Source organism: Panthera uncia, chromosome F1 (assembly GCF_023721935.1).
Source record: "Panthera uncia isolate 11264 chromosome F1, Puncia_PCG_1.0, whole genome shotgun sequence".
Lineage (NCBI taxonomy): Eukaryota > Metazoa > Chordata > Mammalia > Carnivora > Felidae > Panthera > Panthera uncia.
Genome location: NC_064813.1, coordinates 52,553,079 through 52,569,152, shown reverse-complemented (window position 1 = coordinate 52,569,152; position 16,074 = coordinate 52,553,079).

The window sequence follows — 16,074 nt, the reverse complement described above, 5'->3', positions numbered from 1 at the left end:
CCCGCAGGGGTGCTGCCACTCCCTGTGTGGCCCGTGGACCCCTCAGACCTCGCTCTCGGCTCTTGGGGATTCGCCCTTCCCACCAGAGCACCACAAAGTATTGAGCTGCAGAGCCTCAGACTCTGTGCTCCCCCTGTTTATAGTCTTGATGGAATTTAAACCCTCTCCTTTCTCCCTTTTTTTGTTCAGTTCCTGCGGCTGTTCCCACTTTTCCTCTTTCTCTCCAGCTCCTTAGGGGGTGGGGGTGCTTTTCCCGTATCCACCCCCCACCCCCATCTCCCCCCTCTCTCCCCAAGCAAAAACAGCCCCCTGCCCTGCGCAGCTTCTCTCTCCCCAGTTCACCTCTCCGTGCTACATACCTGCCGAGTTCTGTGGTTCAGGTTGTGCAGATCAGTTTTCTAGGTGTGCGAGATGGTTTAGTGTTGATCTGGCTGCATTTCAGCAAGGAGGAACCCAAAAAAACCCTTCCATGCTGTTCCGCCATGTTGGCCCCTCCTCAGGGCAGAGCGGGAATCCAGCCACCGCAGGAACGGCTTCACAAGCACCCGGGCCATGTAGTCAGCTCAGCGTCACCTGCAGCTGCCGATGGCACACCAATACTCTGTGCAATCAGCCTTGACGTCACCTCTTTCAGTTCGGTTTGTTTTATTTGCATCATCTTCCTTAGTCTGGCTAAAGGCTTGTCAACTATATTTTCAAAAAACTTAGTTTCCTCAATAGTTTAAGTGTTTTGTTCTTTATAAACATGTTTTACTTTTTATAAAATAAAAAATTTTATTTATTTATTATTTATTTCCCCTTCTAATATTTATTTCCTTCCCTCTGCAAACTATGAGCTTAGTTGTTTCTTTTCTAGCCCCTTGAGGTATAAAGTTGAGTTGTTTGTTTTCAGTCTGTCTTCTTTTGTAACGTAAGCTTTTATCACAACACACTTTGCTTTTAGTATTGCTTTTGCTACATCCTGTAAGTTTTGGTAGATTGTGTGCATTTTCATTGGTCTCGAAGTATTTTCTAATTTACGTTTCGCTTTCTCCTTTGACCTAATGGCTGTCGAAAGTGTGCTATTTAATTTCCACACATTTGTGAAACTTCCACCTTTCTTTCTATTGATTTCTAGTTTTATTCCATTGTGTTCAGAAAAGATACTTGGTATGATTTCAGTCTTCTTAAATTTGTGAAGAATTGTTTTGAGGCCTACCTTGTGATCTATCCTGGAGAAAGTTTTGTGTGTGAGCAAGAACAATATATATTCTGTTGCTATTAGGTAGAGTATCTGTATATGTCTGCTGGGTCCATTTCAATGTTCAAGTCCTGTGTTTTCTTTATTGATCTTCTGTCTGAATGTTGTATACGTTATTGCAAGTAGGATATTGAAGTCTCCTGCTATTATTGTATCACTGTGTATTTCTCCCTTCAGTTCTGTCAATATTTACTTTATGTACTTTGGTGCTCTGATGTTGGGTACATATATATTTATAATTCTGATGTTTTCTTGGTGAATTGACCTTTTTATAATTAATTATATGTATATATATAATTTTATAATTATCTTATATTTGCTTGGTGAATTGACCTTTTTATCATTATAGAACGGCCTTTGTCTCTTAAAACAGTTTTTTTTTACTTAGTCCATTTTGTCTGATGTAAGTATAGGCAGTTCTGCTCTTTTTGGTTACCATTCGCATGGAGTATCTCTTTCCCTTCCTTCTCTTTCAGCCTATGTATGTTTTTAAAGGTGAAGTGGGTCTCTTGTAGGCAGCATATAGTTGGATCTTACCTTTTTAATCCATTAAACTACTCTGTCTTTTGATAATGTAATCCATTTACATTTGAGTTACTGATAAGGATTTACTACTGCCGTTTTGTTTTCTGTTAGTCTTTTCCTTTTTTCTGTCTTTTCCTCTGTTGTTATGTTTTTTTTGTATTAATATGCTTTGATTCCTTTCTCTTTTGTGCAGCCTCTATAGTGTGTGTGTGTGTGTGTGTGTGTGTGTGTGTGTGTGTATGTGTGTGTTTGTGGTTTCCCTGGGGTTTACATAAAATATCTGATAGTTATAACTATTTTAAATTCCAGTCTAAATATACATATGTATACAGTCTATTTTCTATATGTATACAGCCTATTTTAATATATAGTCTATGTTAAGCTGATAACAGGTTTAGTGCAACTGCATACAAAGTTTCTACACTTTAATTCCTCTCTCTACACTTTGTTATAATTGTCACAGTTTATATATATTATTATTGTGTATGTCTTCTCACTTTTTGTTATATTTTTAATACTTTTTGCCTTTAATGTTTATATAAGATTTGAAAGAGATTTACCCATTATTAGAGGAATATAGAATTCTCTATTTGTCTTTTTTTCTTCTTTTTTTCTTTTTTCTTTTTAAAAATCTTAATTCCAGTATAATTAGTATACAGTGTTATATTTCAGGTGTATGATATAGTGATAACAATTCCATATATTACTCAGTGCTCATCGTGATCAGTGTATTATTAATCCCCTTTACCTATTTCTCCCTTTCCCCCACCTACCTCCCCTCTGGTAAACATCTGTTTGTTTTCTAGTGTTAAGAGTCTGTTTTTTTTGGTTTGTCTTTTTTCTTGTCATTTTTTTCATTTCTTTCTTAAATTCCACATATGAGTGAAATCATATGGTACTTGTTTTTCTCTGACTTATTTCACTAGCATTAGACTCTCTAGATCCATCCATGTTGTTGCATGTGGCAAAATTTCATTCTTTTTTATGGCTGAGTAATATTCCATTATATATATATATGTGTGTGTATGTATATATATACAGATATGTATATATATATGTACATATATATACATACACACATATATATACACACATATGTATATACACATACACACACCCCATCTTCATTCATTTATCAGTGGACACTTGGGCTGCTTTTATAGTTTTGCTATTGTAAACAATGCTGCAACAAATGTAGGGGTGCGTGTATCCCTTTGAATTCATGTTTTTGTGTTCTTGGGGTAAATACCAACCAGTGCAATTACTGGATTACAGCATAGTTCTATTTTTATTTTTTGAGGAAGCACCATACTGGTTTTCACTGTGGCTGCACCAGTTTGTGTCCCCACCAACAGTGCAAGAGAGTTCCTATTTCTCCACATCCTCACCAATTCCTGTTTCTTGTGTTTTGATATTAGCCATTCTGACAGCTGTGAAGTGTTTCATACTTTCCTACACTACTGTGTGGCTATAAAGCAACCTTTCATTTTAACTGAGAGAATTGCTTTTAGCATTTTTGTCAGGCAGGTCTTGTGGTGATGAACTCCCTTACTTTTTCTTTGGGAAAATATTTTTGAAGGAGAATTTTGACTTTAGCATTTTTGGGTGATGTTTTTTGTTTTTGTTTTTTTTTCCTCCTCTTTCAGCACTTTAAAAATATCATCCTGCTCCCTTCTGAAAATGCAAGGTTTCTGTTGAAAAATCTTACGGGAATTCCCTTGTATGTGATAGATAAGTCCCTTTTCTCTTGCTGCTTTCAAAAATCTCTTTGTCTGTAACTTTGACATTTGATTATAATATGGCTCAGTATGGAATTCTTTGTACTCTTTTTTTCCCCTTTGTCTTTTGGGATTCTTGAACCTTGATATCCATTTCTTTGGCCGGTTTTGGGAAGTTTTCAGCCATTAATTCTTTGAATAAGCTTTCTGTTCCTTTTTCTCTCTTCTCTTTCTGAGACCCTTTAATGTGTATATTGCTCTGCTTTGTAGTGTCCTATTAGTCTCTGAGCGTTCTTCATTCCTTTTCATTCTTTTTTTCTTTTTATTCTTCTGATAGAGTTATTTCAGTGGCCTATCTTTGAGTTCACTTTTTTTTTTTGTTCCAGTTGACCTAGTGTACTGTTGAATCCCTCTAGTGATTTTTTTTTTTAGTTCAATTATTATGTTCTTCAGCACTGTGATTTCTTTTTAATATTTTCTTTTTTTTTTTTTTCAAATTCTTGTTTTGTGTGCACATTGCTATCTCGCACTTGATAAGCATCTTTATGACTGTCATTTTGAATTGTGTGTCAGATAAGTTATGTAACTACATTTCATTAGGTTCAGTTTCTAGAGATTTATCTTGTTCCTTTATTTGGAAAATCTTTGCCTGCTTTTTTCATTTTCTCCGAGTTTGTTCTGTGTTTTTCACATTAGACAAAGTGGCCAGCTCTCTTAGCCTTAACAGATTGGTCTCATACATTAGAAAACCCCCACCAACTAGCCCAGCCAGATATTCTGGTGGGCCTCTCACATCTTTTGGTAGTCTAACTCACTTCCTTTTTTGTTTGTTTGTTTTGTTTTTTGTTTTTGCCATCCTTAGGCATCTAGTGCCCTGTCAATGAGCTGGGATACGTGAAATTGCATCCCATTCCTTTGGCCACTCCTAGAATAGTTAGATCATTGGATACTGTGTTCAGCTCCTTCTCTCTCCAGGGAGAAGCTGTGAGCGAGGTTATTCACATTCTCTGTCAGGTGAATTATGTAACTCCATTTTATTAGGTTCAGTTTCTAGAGATTTGTCTTGTTCCATTTTGATATAACAATGTAACATATTTTACTGATAGGGTATTAAATGTTAGATACCTCTACATTTTTGGAGGCAAACCCTATGTGGCTTATTCTTTTGATATATCAGTGGATTAGATGTTGTAGTATTTTATTTAGGAATTTACATTAATATTCATGGTAGTAGAGGACAATTTTTGTATTATTTTTCTATTTGCTTTTGTTACTTATCCTGAATTGCAATAATGTAATACTTTAGTATTTAATGGACTCAAGGTATAAGATCCAACAGAATCCTATGACAGATAAGATGGTTCAGAAACAAATCCTCATATAAGAATTTTTTATATGAAAAAAGTGCCACTGTCATATTTATAGTATCAATGGAGATAACCTCAATAAATGGTGCTCTATTAATAGTTAACTTAAAAAAATATTTGAATTAAAAATGATACCACAAAATGAGTAGAAAATACTAGATGAGTTTCTTGTAGATCATAGCAAAGTTTACATAGTTTTATGTATAAAACAATAAAGTAACCACAAAAAAGAAATTTAGACAATTTTTTTCATATCTTTGGGTACAAATTTATGTCAAAATCCATACACAGCCAATGAGGACATGAAAAAGTGTTCGGCATCACTAGTCACTTGGAAATGCAAATCAAAACCATGATGAGATATCCCTTCATACTCAATAAGATGGCTATTAATAAAAACAAAACCAGAAGTAATAATAAGTGTTGGTGATGGTACGGGGAAATTTGAACTCTTGTTAATTGAATGTAGGAATATAAAAGGTGCTGCCAGTGTGAAAAATACAATGGTGGATCCTTAAAACATAAAACATAGAATTACCATGTGATCCATCAATTCTGTTTCTGGGTACATACCCAACAGAATTGAAGAGAAGGATTGAAGTATTGAAAGAAGAGACTCGAACACATGTTTGTACATCAGTGTTCATAGCATCCTTATTTACAATAGGCAAAATGTGGAAGCAACTCTAGTGTCCATCAACAGATGTCATCAACAGATGAAGGGATGAGCAAAATGTGATACATACAATAGAATATTATTCAGCCTTAAACAGGAAGGGAATTCTGACCTATGCTACAACATGGATGGGCCTTGAGAACAGTATGCGAAGTGAAATAAACGAACACAAAGGACAAATATTGTATGAGTCTACTTATTTGAGGTAACTGGTGTAGCCAAATTCATAGAGACAGAGTGTTTACTTTTTAAGAAGTCCATTTGGAACTTCTGAGCCTGTTTCAAGTTCTTTTTCTTTTATTTTCCCCCTCTGACTCTTTTAGGTTCTCTGCTTTCCACTGTCTGACAGTCTTCCACACCTTTCTTTACCTTATGTTGGTGTTTTTAAGAGCTCCCAAAGCTATTGAGTCTTTCTACAGTTCTGGGTTTTATATGTCCCCTGAAATTAAAGCTGGAGCATAGAGCATGACTATCCAACATATGGGTTGACACCTTAACTATGAACTGCATTCTAGATTTGGGTCATGTATTCACTCCTTCATTCATTCAACAAATCACTAATTACTAGCTGTGTGTTGGTAATCAGTTGGGCATGATGCAAACATGCACAGTGGCCCTCTCTCATAGAGTTGCTGAGGATATGGTTTGTCCCATGATCAATCTTCGAGTCAGTCTTTCCTGTAGCCCACTTTCTCACATATTATAGTTCTCATTGGGACTTTGTCCATACTACTTATTTCTTTTGAACTCTACTCTGCTTTAAATGAGTTATTTGCAGACTGTATTCTAATTCTATTTCAATTCTGGTGGTCAGTCTTTCAACTGCCTAAAAAAGAATTCCTTCTTTTGTGGTCTCAGTGTCTTGTTAAGTTAGGTTACTCTTTATTGCATTCTCAATGCAAGCTGCAATTCAAATAGAGAGTATTTATCCAAGTAGAAAGAATTTTACAACCCCTATAGTGGTACTTTAGGTTAAAATTATAGTCGATTCATTTGCCCCTACATAAAGTGATTCCCTTATTGCCAATAACTTCAATCTTCTCAAGTACTCATTCAAAACTGTGCTTTTCTCCACATTTTTTCCATCTTCATGGCTTATTCTCAGTTAATCCTTCTGAATGTGCTCTATTAATGTTGTTTTAGAACAACAGAACTGGAGACATCTGAACACACTACAGCCAAAAGGAGATGTTTCTGTGGACCACAATTAAACTAAGGGTTTTCTATTCCCTCCTGAAATAAAATATTTTTTTTTCTTAAAGCAAAAGGCCAACCCTCAATTTCAAGAGTTTTCTTAAGATTTGTATCCATTCATCAATTAGTGTACCCATTTGCCTGATAGATTGTAGATGCTTATTATCACCTAAATTAATTTAAGGGATATGTTTAGAATATAAGAAAATGTCTAATATTGGAATGTTCTCGGAGATTGCTGCTTTAAAGAACAACCTGGCATTGTGATAAAGATTTAGATGAAATTAGGTTTGAATCTTTTTTTCCCTCCTAAATATTAATTGTCAGAGTTTAATACATTAATACTTAGGGCTCAACGTCCTGATATCTAAAATAGTGGCAGTATTAACTATTGCTTGAGGTTTTTATATAGGTTAGATGAGATATTATTTCCTACATGGTGCCAGACACATACTGTGCACTCAGTATTATTATTTGTATGGTTACTATTACCAAAAATTGCTCACATGCTCATGTTCCTAAATTCCTTTCTTCATGCACATTTTGATTGTACATCATAATCAAATATGTTCACAGGTATGGAGTGAGGTAGAAATCCTGTTGGCTTGGTCATCAGGGGACCTGGGTTGGTTCAAATACAAAGAACAATTAGTGCCATCAGGACTGAGCATCATGTCACTTCTCTTGCATGCAACTTCGAAGTAAAACCTCTTATTTCTCAAACTCTCTGTTTTAGTTATACCAATAATGATAGTGTTCACCTATGTTTTAGAAACTGTTCTGCAAATCTGTTTGGTTCCAGTTTTACTATCCTAATCATTTTTCTATTTCTTGCTCTTCTCTTCTTGAAGCCTTTGGCTTCTGAACCTAAAAATCATAAGGGGCACCTGAGTGTCAGCCAGTTGAGCACCTGACTCAGGCTCAGGTCATGATCTCACGGTTTGTGGGTTCGGGCCCCGTGTTGGGCTCTGTGCTGACACGTCAGAGCCCGGAGCCTGCTTCGGATTCTGTGTCTCCCTCTCTTTCTCTGCCCCTCTCCCACTCATGCTCTGTCTCTCTCTGTCTTGAAAATATATAAATGTTAAAAAATTTTTTTAAACAATCATATTAATAAGCCACATAAGTAAATTACAAAGGAGAGTTACAAAGACCCTTTAGAAGAGTTTACTGGTATGGCATATTCTGTATTTTATCCCCTCAATTAAAACAAACAAACAAACAAAAAACCTCTCAAGCACCTAACGTTTATTTTTTCTCCTAAGTGATGCAATTTTTGTTCCCACCGTCACAATTTTTATGTCCTCTATTTCACTCTAAATGGAGCACACATTATTTTTCACTCACTTTGTTTTGGTGGTTATTCAATTGGATTGGGTTTCAGAGACTAAAAATCCCCCTCCCCGCTTAGCTCCCTGTGCCCTGCGTTCTGCTCTGTCTTCATGTTTCTTCCCTTAAGATAATGGCACTTTCTCAAAAACCTTTTGAAACCACACCCCCATGGGTTTTAGGCAATCCAGAGATTTCCCACTTTGTGAGAGGGGCGCCGTGTCATTGTGAGGGGCACAGCTCTTTGTAGACACTTGACCCTTAATCATTGCCGATCGTCTGTTTGGCTTCAGCTCAGCTCTGTGCTCTGCTTGCCTGCTGTCCTTCTCCACATTGTGTCATTTTCATTTTCAGACCCACACCCACCTATTTGTCCTGCTCGCCAGCCATTAACTTGCCTGCCGCGACCTGTCCCATACTGCTCCACAGCTGTTGCTTTGCTGCCAGGCGCGGAGCTGGAAAGCCACTCTTGAATTCACCTGCCAGCCTCAGTCTGGGCCCTTACCCAGGCTGAGAAGAAAGAATGGACAGGAATTAGATGGCCTGCCACATGTTATCAATGGTATCAAGTTCTCCTCCCATCCCAGTGTAACCTGAAATAGTGATGTGAAGCTTTTATGCCTCAAACAAATACGATTCTTGGATCATCAGAGAGTTTGCATAATTCAAGAAGTAGAAGAACATGTGTTCAACAGTTTTGATCAAGGCAATAAATAGCATGAGAACTGAGAGACCTAGATAGTGAATTAAAAAAAAACAAAAAACTGAGGTTCTTCAAAGTTCTAATACCTTTATTGATGCTTTGAAAATTTTCAGAAGAATCTGGAAATCTGATAAATTCTACATTACAAGGCGGAATTGGATTTCTCTCCATATTTCTATAGGAAAGAATGTGCCTCATAGATGTAGGGCAATATATTTTTTTTAATGTTTGTTTTTGAGAGAGAGACAGACAGAGTGTGAGAGGAGGAGGGGCAGAGAGAGAAGGAGTCACAGAATCCAAAGCAGGCTCCAGGCTCTGAGCTGTCAGCACAGAGCCCGACGCGGGGCTCGAACTCACAGAGTGTAAGATCATGACCTGAGCTGAAGTCGGACGCTTAACTGACTGAGCCACCCAGGCACCCTGGGCAATCTTTATTCCAAACTCAGTGTCTTTCCTTAGATTGTTTCTGTCAACCTAATGCTCATTGGTCGCTATCAAAACCCATCAACTTTCCAGGCACAATTCAACACACCACCACTTCCATGAAACCTGCTTAGCTCAGCTTTAGTATAAAATGACAAGTACTAGGTTCAATTCAGATACTCTGGGCTTTGTCCAGGCTTTGTCACTTGCCAGCCAAGTGACTTTGAACAAGCCACTTGAGCACCAATTTTCCTTTTCTTCATGTATATTTTTGGAGTGATGTTGTCTCTGTCCAGTTTGTAGGGTTGTCATAAAGATCAAGTGAAATACTCTATAAAAGTGTTTGGTAAACTCTACTGATAGATAAATGTTATGGTAGCATTTCCTCCAAATGTACTCCCTCTACTTGCCTTTAGATGTACAATTACAGACTATCTCATTAGGTATAAGTAGGAAACAGATACAATGAGTGCTAACAGCGAGAACCCTGTTTTCATTGCTCTGTTCTCTACATTTAATCCCCCAACAACCCTAGGAGATGGGTCATATTTTCACTTTATAGATGAATAAGCTGAAGCAAAACAGAGGTTAAGTAACCTGCCAACAACACACAGGCGATGGTCAGTGGAACCAGGCTTCTAACCCAGGCTGTCTCTGGAACTTGCCTTCTTAACCAGTGAGTGGTTAACCACCTATCATAATGATCCAGGTGATGGAGGGCATATGGTTCATTCATTTAACCTTTTATTATTTTGGGGGGAGAGGGAGGAGAAATTTCCTAGAACATAGTACTTCCCTCACCAACTTCTCTACACCTTAGGAGAGGTGGGGCTAAGCCACAGCAGCAAGGCATGATACTTTGCTTGTCTTTTCAGTGACTGCCTCTTCAGATGGGGATATGTTCCTTTACTGTGGCCGGCTGAGCCCAAGGGTCACTTCTGAGGGCATGTCTCTGGCTTCACTTCAGGGAGTGCTGACATGTGGCTTATCTCTTTCCGGCTTGTTTATCCTTGTCTGTAGGATTTTCTGAAGTTTTTGATATTCTCTAGGAGGCAAATGCTCTATTATCAAGGGTCTAGCCCTGGCTTTGAGGATCAAACAATGGCGAGAAGTCAACTTCCATATGCTTCTGGGTACATCTCTAACCCATTCCAAGAAAGGAGGCTTCTGCTGCATGGCAGAATGTTTTCCTAGAATGAAGGTATATCTCCTGCCAGACACTTTAAGGAACAAACATGGTATAAAGGGGAACTTGCTAGTTGCCCTGCTAGCTGGGGTGTGTGACTGGCACTGAGACTGTTTCCCACGTGATCCCCCATCCACGTTTCTGGTTATATTCTCTGACTTGACTGGCTTCCGCCTCACATACCTTCGTATTCTTCTGTTCCAGCCATACGTCTACCCGTCCTCTTCTTCCCACAGGCCCTTGTTTGGGAGTTTCCTTTCTGGGAGAATTTTTCTTGCCAGAATAAATTACCTCCTTTTCTAAGATCTGTCTGAGATGTTTGTGGCCAGTTTTCTCTTTGTTTTGATACTCATTCGCCAATCGACTAGATCCAGTGTCACTAATGGGGTACTAGCTCTCTATGGGCCAAATAGCTGTTGCTTCCTCTGATAGAACTGGAAAATGAAAAGTGCCGTTATTCCCTTCTAGGCACCACAAGTAAATGCTTCCACTCTGCAGGGTCAGCCCTGCCCGCTGACCAGAGGAGATGTGTTTCTACGAATGCAGGTTAGGTCTTTAGCTGTCCACATAGTGTACCAGCCTTGTTCTCAAGCACGTTTGAAAGGAATGTCGGGAATTTTCCCAGTATGTGTGCAGCTGTATAAGGAAATGCAGCAGGCCCCGTACACCACATGGTGGAGTCCCTATTGTCATAACAAATGATCCTAAAATCTCAAAGGCTTAAAATCATATGGGTTTCTTTCTTGTTCTTACTACACATCTTTCATGTTACCTGTACATTGCAGGTAATCTGGGTGTTGTAGGTATTTTCATTGGGAAACTTGGATGATGATAGATGTTCCATTTTGGTTCAGCTGTTTAGCACATCAGGAGTGAGGGCCACTCCAGCACTGGCTCTTTAATTTTTTTAAATTATTTTTTAATGTTTATTATTAAACATTTTTGAGAGAGAGATCAGGACGGAGTGTGAGAGGGGGAGGGACAGAGAGAGAGGGAGACACAGGATCCAAAGCAGGCTCCAGTCTCTGAGCTGTCAGCACAGAGCCTGATGTGGAGCTTGAACCCATGAACTATGAGATCATGACCTGAGCCCAAGTTAGACATTCAACCGACTGAGCCACCCAGGTGTCCCCAGCATTGGCTCTTTAAACTTTGTCCTGCATACTAGTCACTTTCACTAACATACTATTTCTTAGATTTATTCTCATGTACCTTGTATTAGCAGCCTTAGTAAGAATTTGGAAACCAAATAATAGGCAGATTATTGCTGTTCACAAAAAAAAAAAAAAAAAAAAAGATTTACTCTCTGAATTTTAAGCATTGCAGGGCGGTTATATAAGTGCAGAAAACTGCAAAAGAAAATGGAAGATAATTTTCAAGAAGAAGAAGCATTTTTCTAAACTTTTTCGGAGTATTGACTCTGTCTTGTCTAGAAAAAACATACTTCAAGTTTGTAGAAAAAGGTAAAAATTCTATCGGCAGAGGCATAATGAATACATGATGGTGGTGAGAGGCTGAAGTCTTCCTTTTCTGTCTCCCCACATTGCTTTAAAAATCTTTTCTATAGTGCTCATGGAGTACTTACATAATTTTTATTTTTTTAGAGTTTTTATTTTGAGAGAACACACACATGGGTGCGGGGTAGGGGCAGAGAAAGAGGGGGAGAGAGAGAGGGGGAGACAGAGAATTCCCAGCAGGCTCCGCACCGTCCATTCAGAGCCCCATGCGGGACTCGATCTCACGAACCCACGAGATCATGACTTGAGCCGAAATCAAGCGCAGGTTCAACCAACTGAGCCACCCAGGCGCCCAATACTTAAGTAATTTTAAAAGAAAAATATACGGGATAGAGGAGGGCAGAAGCTCAGGTTTTCCTCTTTTACTGTGCTTCAATTGTACCTTCTCATTTTAACCCGTGGCAGAAGAGACGTGCTGTCATCGGTTGAAGAACTGTTTCAACACCTAACTTGTATCGCAGGAAACCACAGGAGACAGGAGAAAAGTAAAATAAATAAGCAATAAATAAATAAATAAATAAATAAAACAGGAAGAGACAGCAGAATTCATTGTAATAGGATAACAACTTGTTGGTATTTGTCATGGGCATTGAGTGGTTTCCAGCTTTCTGGCATTACCCAAAACAGCTGCTGTGAACGTGCCAAATGTACCTCCTGGTAGGGGTGCGAAGGTGTTCTAATGAATGTGCATCAAGTGGAAACCTGCTGTTTCTTAGGATATATGCAGCTTCAACTTTTCTAAATATGCCAAATTATTCTCTGACGCATTTACATCAGTTTAGTCTTCCACCATAAATATTTAGGGTTCCTCTTACTACCTACCTTCCATTACAATTGGAATTTTCCTGATTTAAAACTTGTGCTATCTTCATACCATATCATTGTGGTTTTAATTTGCCTTTCCCAGATTACTGATAAAGGTTGAACACTTCCTATAAGTTTATTGGACCCAGGTGTTTAATCTATGAAATGCTTGTTCATTTCACATCTTTTAAAAAATTCTAATATTTACCTTTTGATTTGTAGGAATTGTGTCAGCACTCTGTATAGTAATCTCTTCTCTGTTATGTGTGACATGTCTTCTGCATGGCTTATGTTTCCACTTTATGGAGACATTTGGGCAGAAGTTCTTCATTTTAGTGTAACATTTATTTATCTCATATGTTTTGTGCTCTTTGTACCCAATTTAAGAAATACGTCCTTATCTCAAGGTCACTAAAATGTCTCCTTTAATTTCCAAAGATTTTAAAGCTTTGCCGCTTACATTTAAGTCTCAGTCTATCTGTATATGATAATTTTTATACTTGGTGAGAGATTGGGATCTGATTTCATTTTGTTTTCCAATAAGGGTAATTAATTTTCCTTGCAACTCTCATTGACTACTTTCCTAATGATATGCAAGAAGAAATATAAGTCCCTACAGGTATGTGAGTCTTGTGGTTCCTTTTTTAAAAAAAAATTAAGTTTACTTACTTATTTTGAGAGAGAGAGAGAAAGAGTGCACACAAGGAGCAGAGACAGAGGGAGAGAGAGAGAATCCCAAGCAGGCTCATCATCGTCAGTGAGGAACCCGATGTGGGGCTCAAACTCATGAACCGTGAGATCACGGCCTGAGCCCAAATCAAGAGTCAGACGCTCAAATGACTGAGCCACCCATGCGTCCCTTCTTTATGTTTCTGTTGGAATTTTTCCCCATCTCTGCATGAATGTTACACTCTCCTAATTTATATGGCTTTAATATATGTCTTGAAATCGACAAGGGCAATTTTCTCCCCCCTTGTTCTTTTACATCCTCTAGAGTATGTTTGTCAAGTGGCATAAATAACTGTTGTGATTTTTATAGGAATTGCATTGGATTAATAGATTACTATAAAAAAACTTAATCCTTATGATAGTCATTTAATCCAAGAACATAATTTATCTCTCCCTTTGCTTTAGTTCCCTTAAATGTTAATCAATAAAGCTTAAATGTTCTTTACCCCCAGAGGAAGAAATAAAAAAAAAGTGCATTCCTACTGAGTACCTTATATCTAAAGAGCATCTTTTGGTTTGTTATATTTTCTAGTTTATTTCATTCTTTAACTGGAATAGAGAAGTGCAGTGGATTTTTTTTTACCTATTGATCTTTATATCAGATGGGGCTAAATTATTCTGCAATAATAAGGAATACCACAATTTCAAACAAGTTCTTTAAACAATAAAAGTTTGTTCCTCACACATGCTACATGTCCAACAGGGTCAGCAGGGGGGACTCTGATCAATGTCTTCCCAGCCAGGGAAAGAGGCCGACAGAGCAGCACCATCTGGACGCGGCAGAGTGAAAGAGCGAGTGAGCAAGCATAGTAAATTGCACACAGGTACTTGTAGCTTCACCCTAGTAATGGCACATGTCACTGCTCATATTTCATTAGCTAAAGCAAGTCACATGGCTACCTCTAACTTGACAAGGGGTGAAGTAGCATATGCCTAGAAAAAAAGAGAGCTCCCCAAACTGAGGAACAGCATTAATCTATGTACATCTCTCTGGAACTTAGGTAAAATATTTGTCTCTAGATTGTACTACCTAGAGAGGTGATTTGATAATCATTTGATAATCATTTCAGTACTTACCTTGGTATTTATTTTCCTTATTTCAATGCACTGGCTAGTAAAATATTTAATAGAGGCTGTGATAGTGTGTATTCTTGTTCTCCTGATTTTACCGAAGTGCTAATTATCGGGAAGAAGAAGAAGAAGATGATGATGATGAAGATGATGATGATGATGATGATTTATGATGGTGGTTTTTGCAAATATCCTGTGTCAAGTTATGTGTTTAGTTTGTTGAGGGATTTGGTCCTAAATAAATAGTTTTTGGTTCTCAATTAATAATCCTTTTTTAAGGATTTTGGTCCCAAACAAATCACATGAATTTTTTTCTTTAATATATTTTTATGGTGAGTTACATTAATGTATTTTAAAATTCAAATAGATTTTGTAATTCTGGAATAAGCCCAACTTGATCAGGAGATTTAATCTCTTTATACATTTCTAGATTCAATTTGCTTATGTTTTATTCAGATTTTTTTTTTTTTTGTTTTTAGTTTAAGTACCTTAGTGAGAAAGGCCTATAATTTTTCTTTTTTTCATATTTTCCTTTCTGTTTTTTTTTTCTTTAACATGTGTGTCAAAGTTATACTGGCCTCATAAAATAAAATGGGAAATACTCTCTTTTATTGTATTTGCAAGACTGTAAAAATCAGAATTAGTTTAATTAAAATTAATTTGGGTTGTTTCTATCTGTCTTCTCAAGTTATCTTAGGTTGGGATGTTTTTAGGAATTTGTCTAATTTGTCTAAGAATTCAAGTTCAATTCTTATAAAGTTGCCTACAATATATTCTTATATTTGTAATCAGATTATATCTATAGTTTATGCCTGTATTATCATATCCAATATTATTATACATCTATTATGTTTTCTTGATCAGTTATGCCAGAAGTGAAACAATTTTAATAGTAAATCCATGGATGGTAAAAATCCAGGAATAAGGGATACTTCTTGATTTTGCCCATCAAAACTCACTCTCAGGTGTTTGAAAAACTTAGCTTATTATAGTAAGCTTTTCCAGAATAAGGAGTATGAACTTACTTAGAGTTGTCTTACTAAAACACTATTTTCTGGACTTTTTCAAAACAAGGAAATTCTGATTCAATGTGACATGATGTTTTCTCAGCGAGAAAAAGAAATTGCTAGCACCTCTCTTTGGTAGATTGCAAAACGCTCACAAATTCTCTTCATTCTGTGTGCCCCCTTGCAGTGTGACTTTGCCATTCCTTCTTTGAAGAATAGGGTCTATTTTATAGCCATTGACTCTTGACCTCATCATGTGACTGCTCTGGTCACTGGGACATTAGCAAATGTGATGCGAGCAGAGGCATGACAAGTACTTCACATGGGAACCTCCCATCTTATGCTGCTAAGAATCTTTCTGCTCCTATCAGAATGAGCCTGGGGTATGCTCCCATGACTGTCAAGGCAACCACTAGATGAGAGAGTGAGGCCAAACCAGACCATCCAAACTCATCCACGCTGATCCAAACCAGAATTACTCAGTGAATCCGCAGAAATATATGGGGGTGGGGGGTGGGGGGTGGGGGGAGAAAGTGTCCGTAGTTAGCTAAATTTTCCTCCTGTACATGTTCATTTTTTCTAAACTTC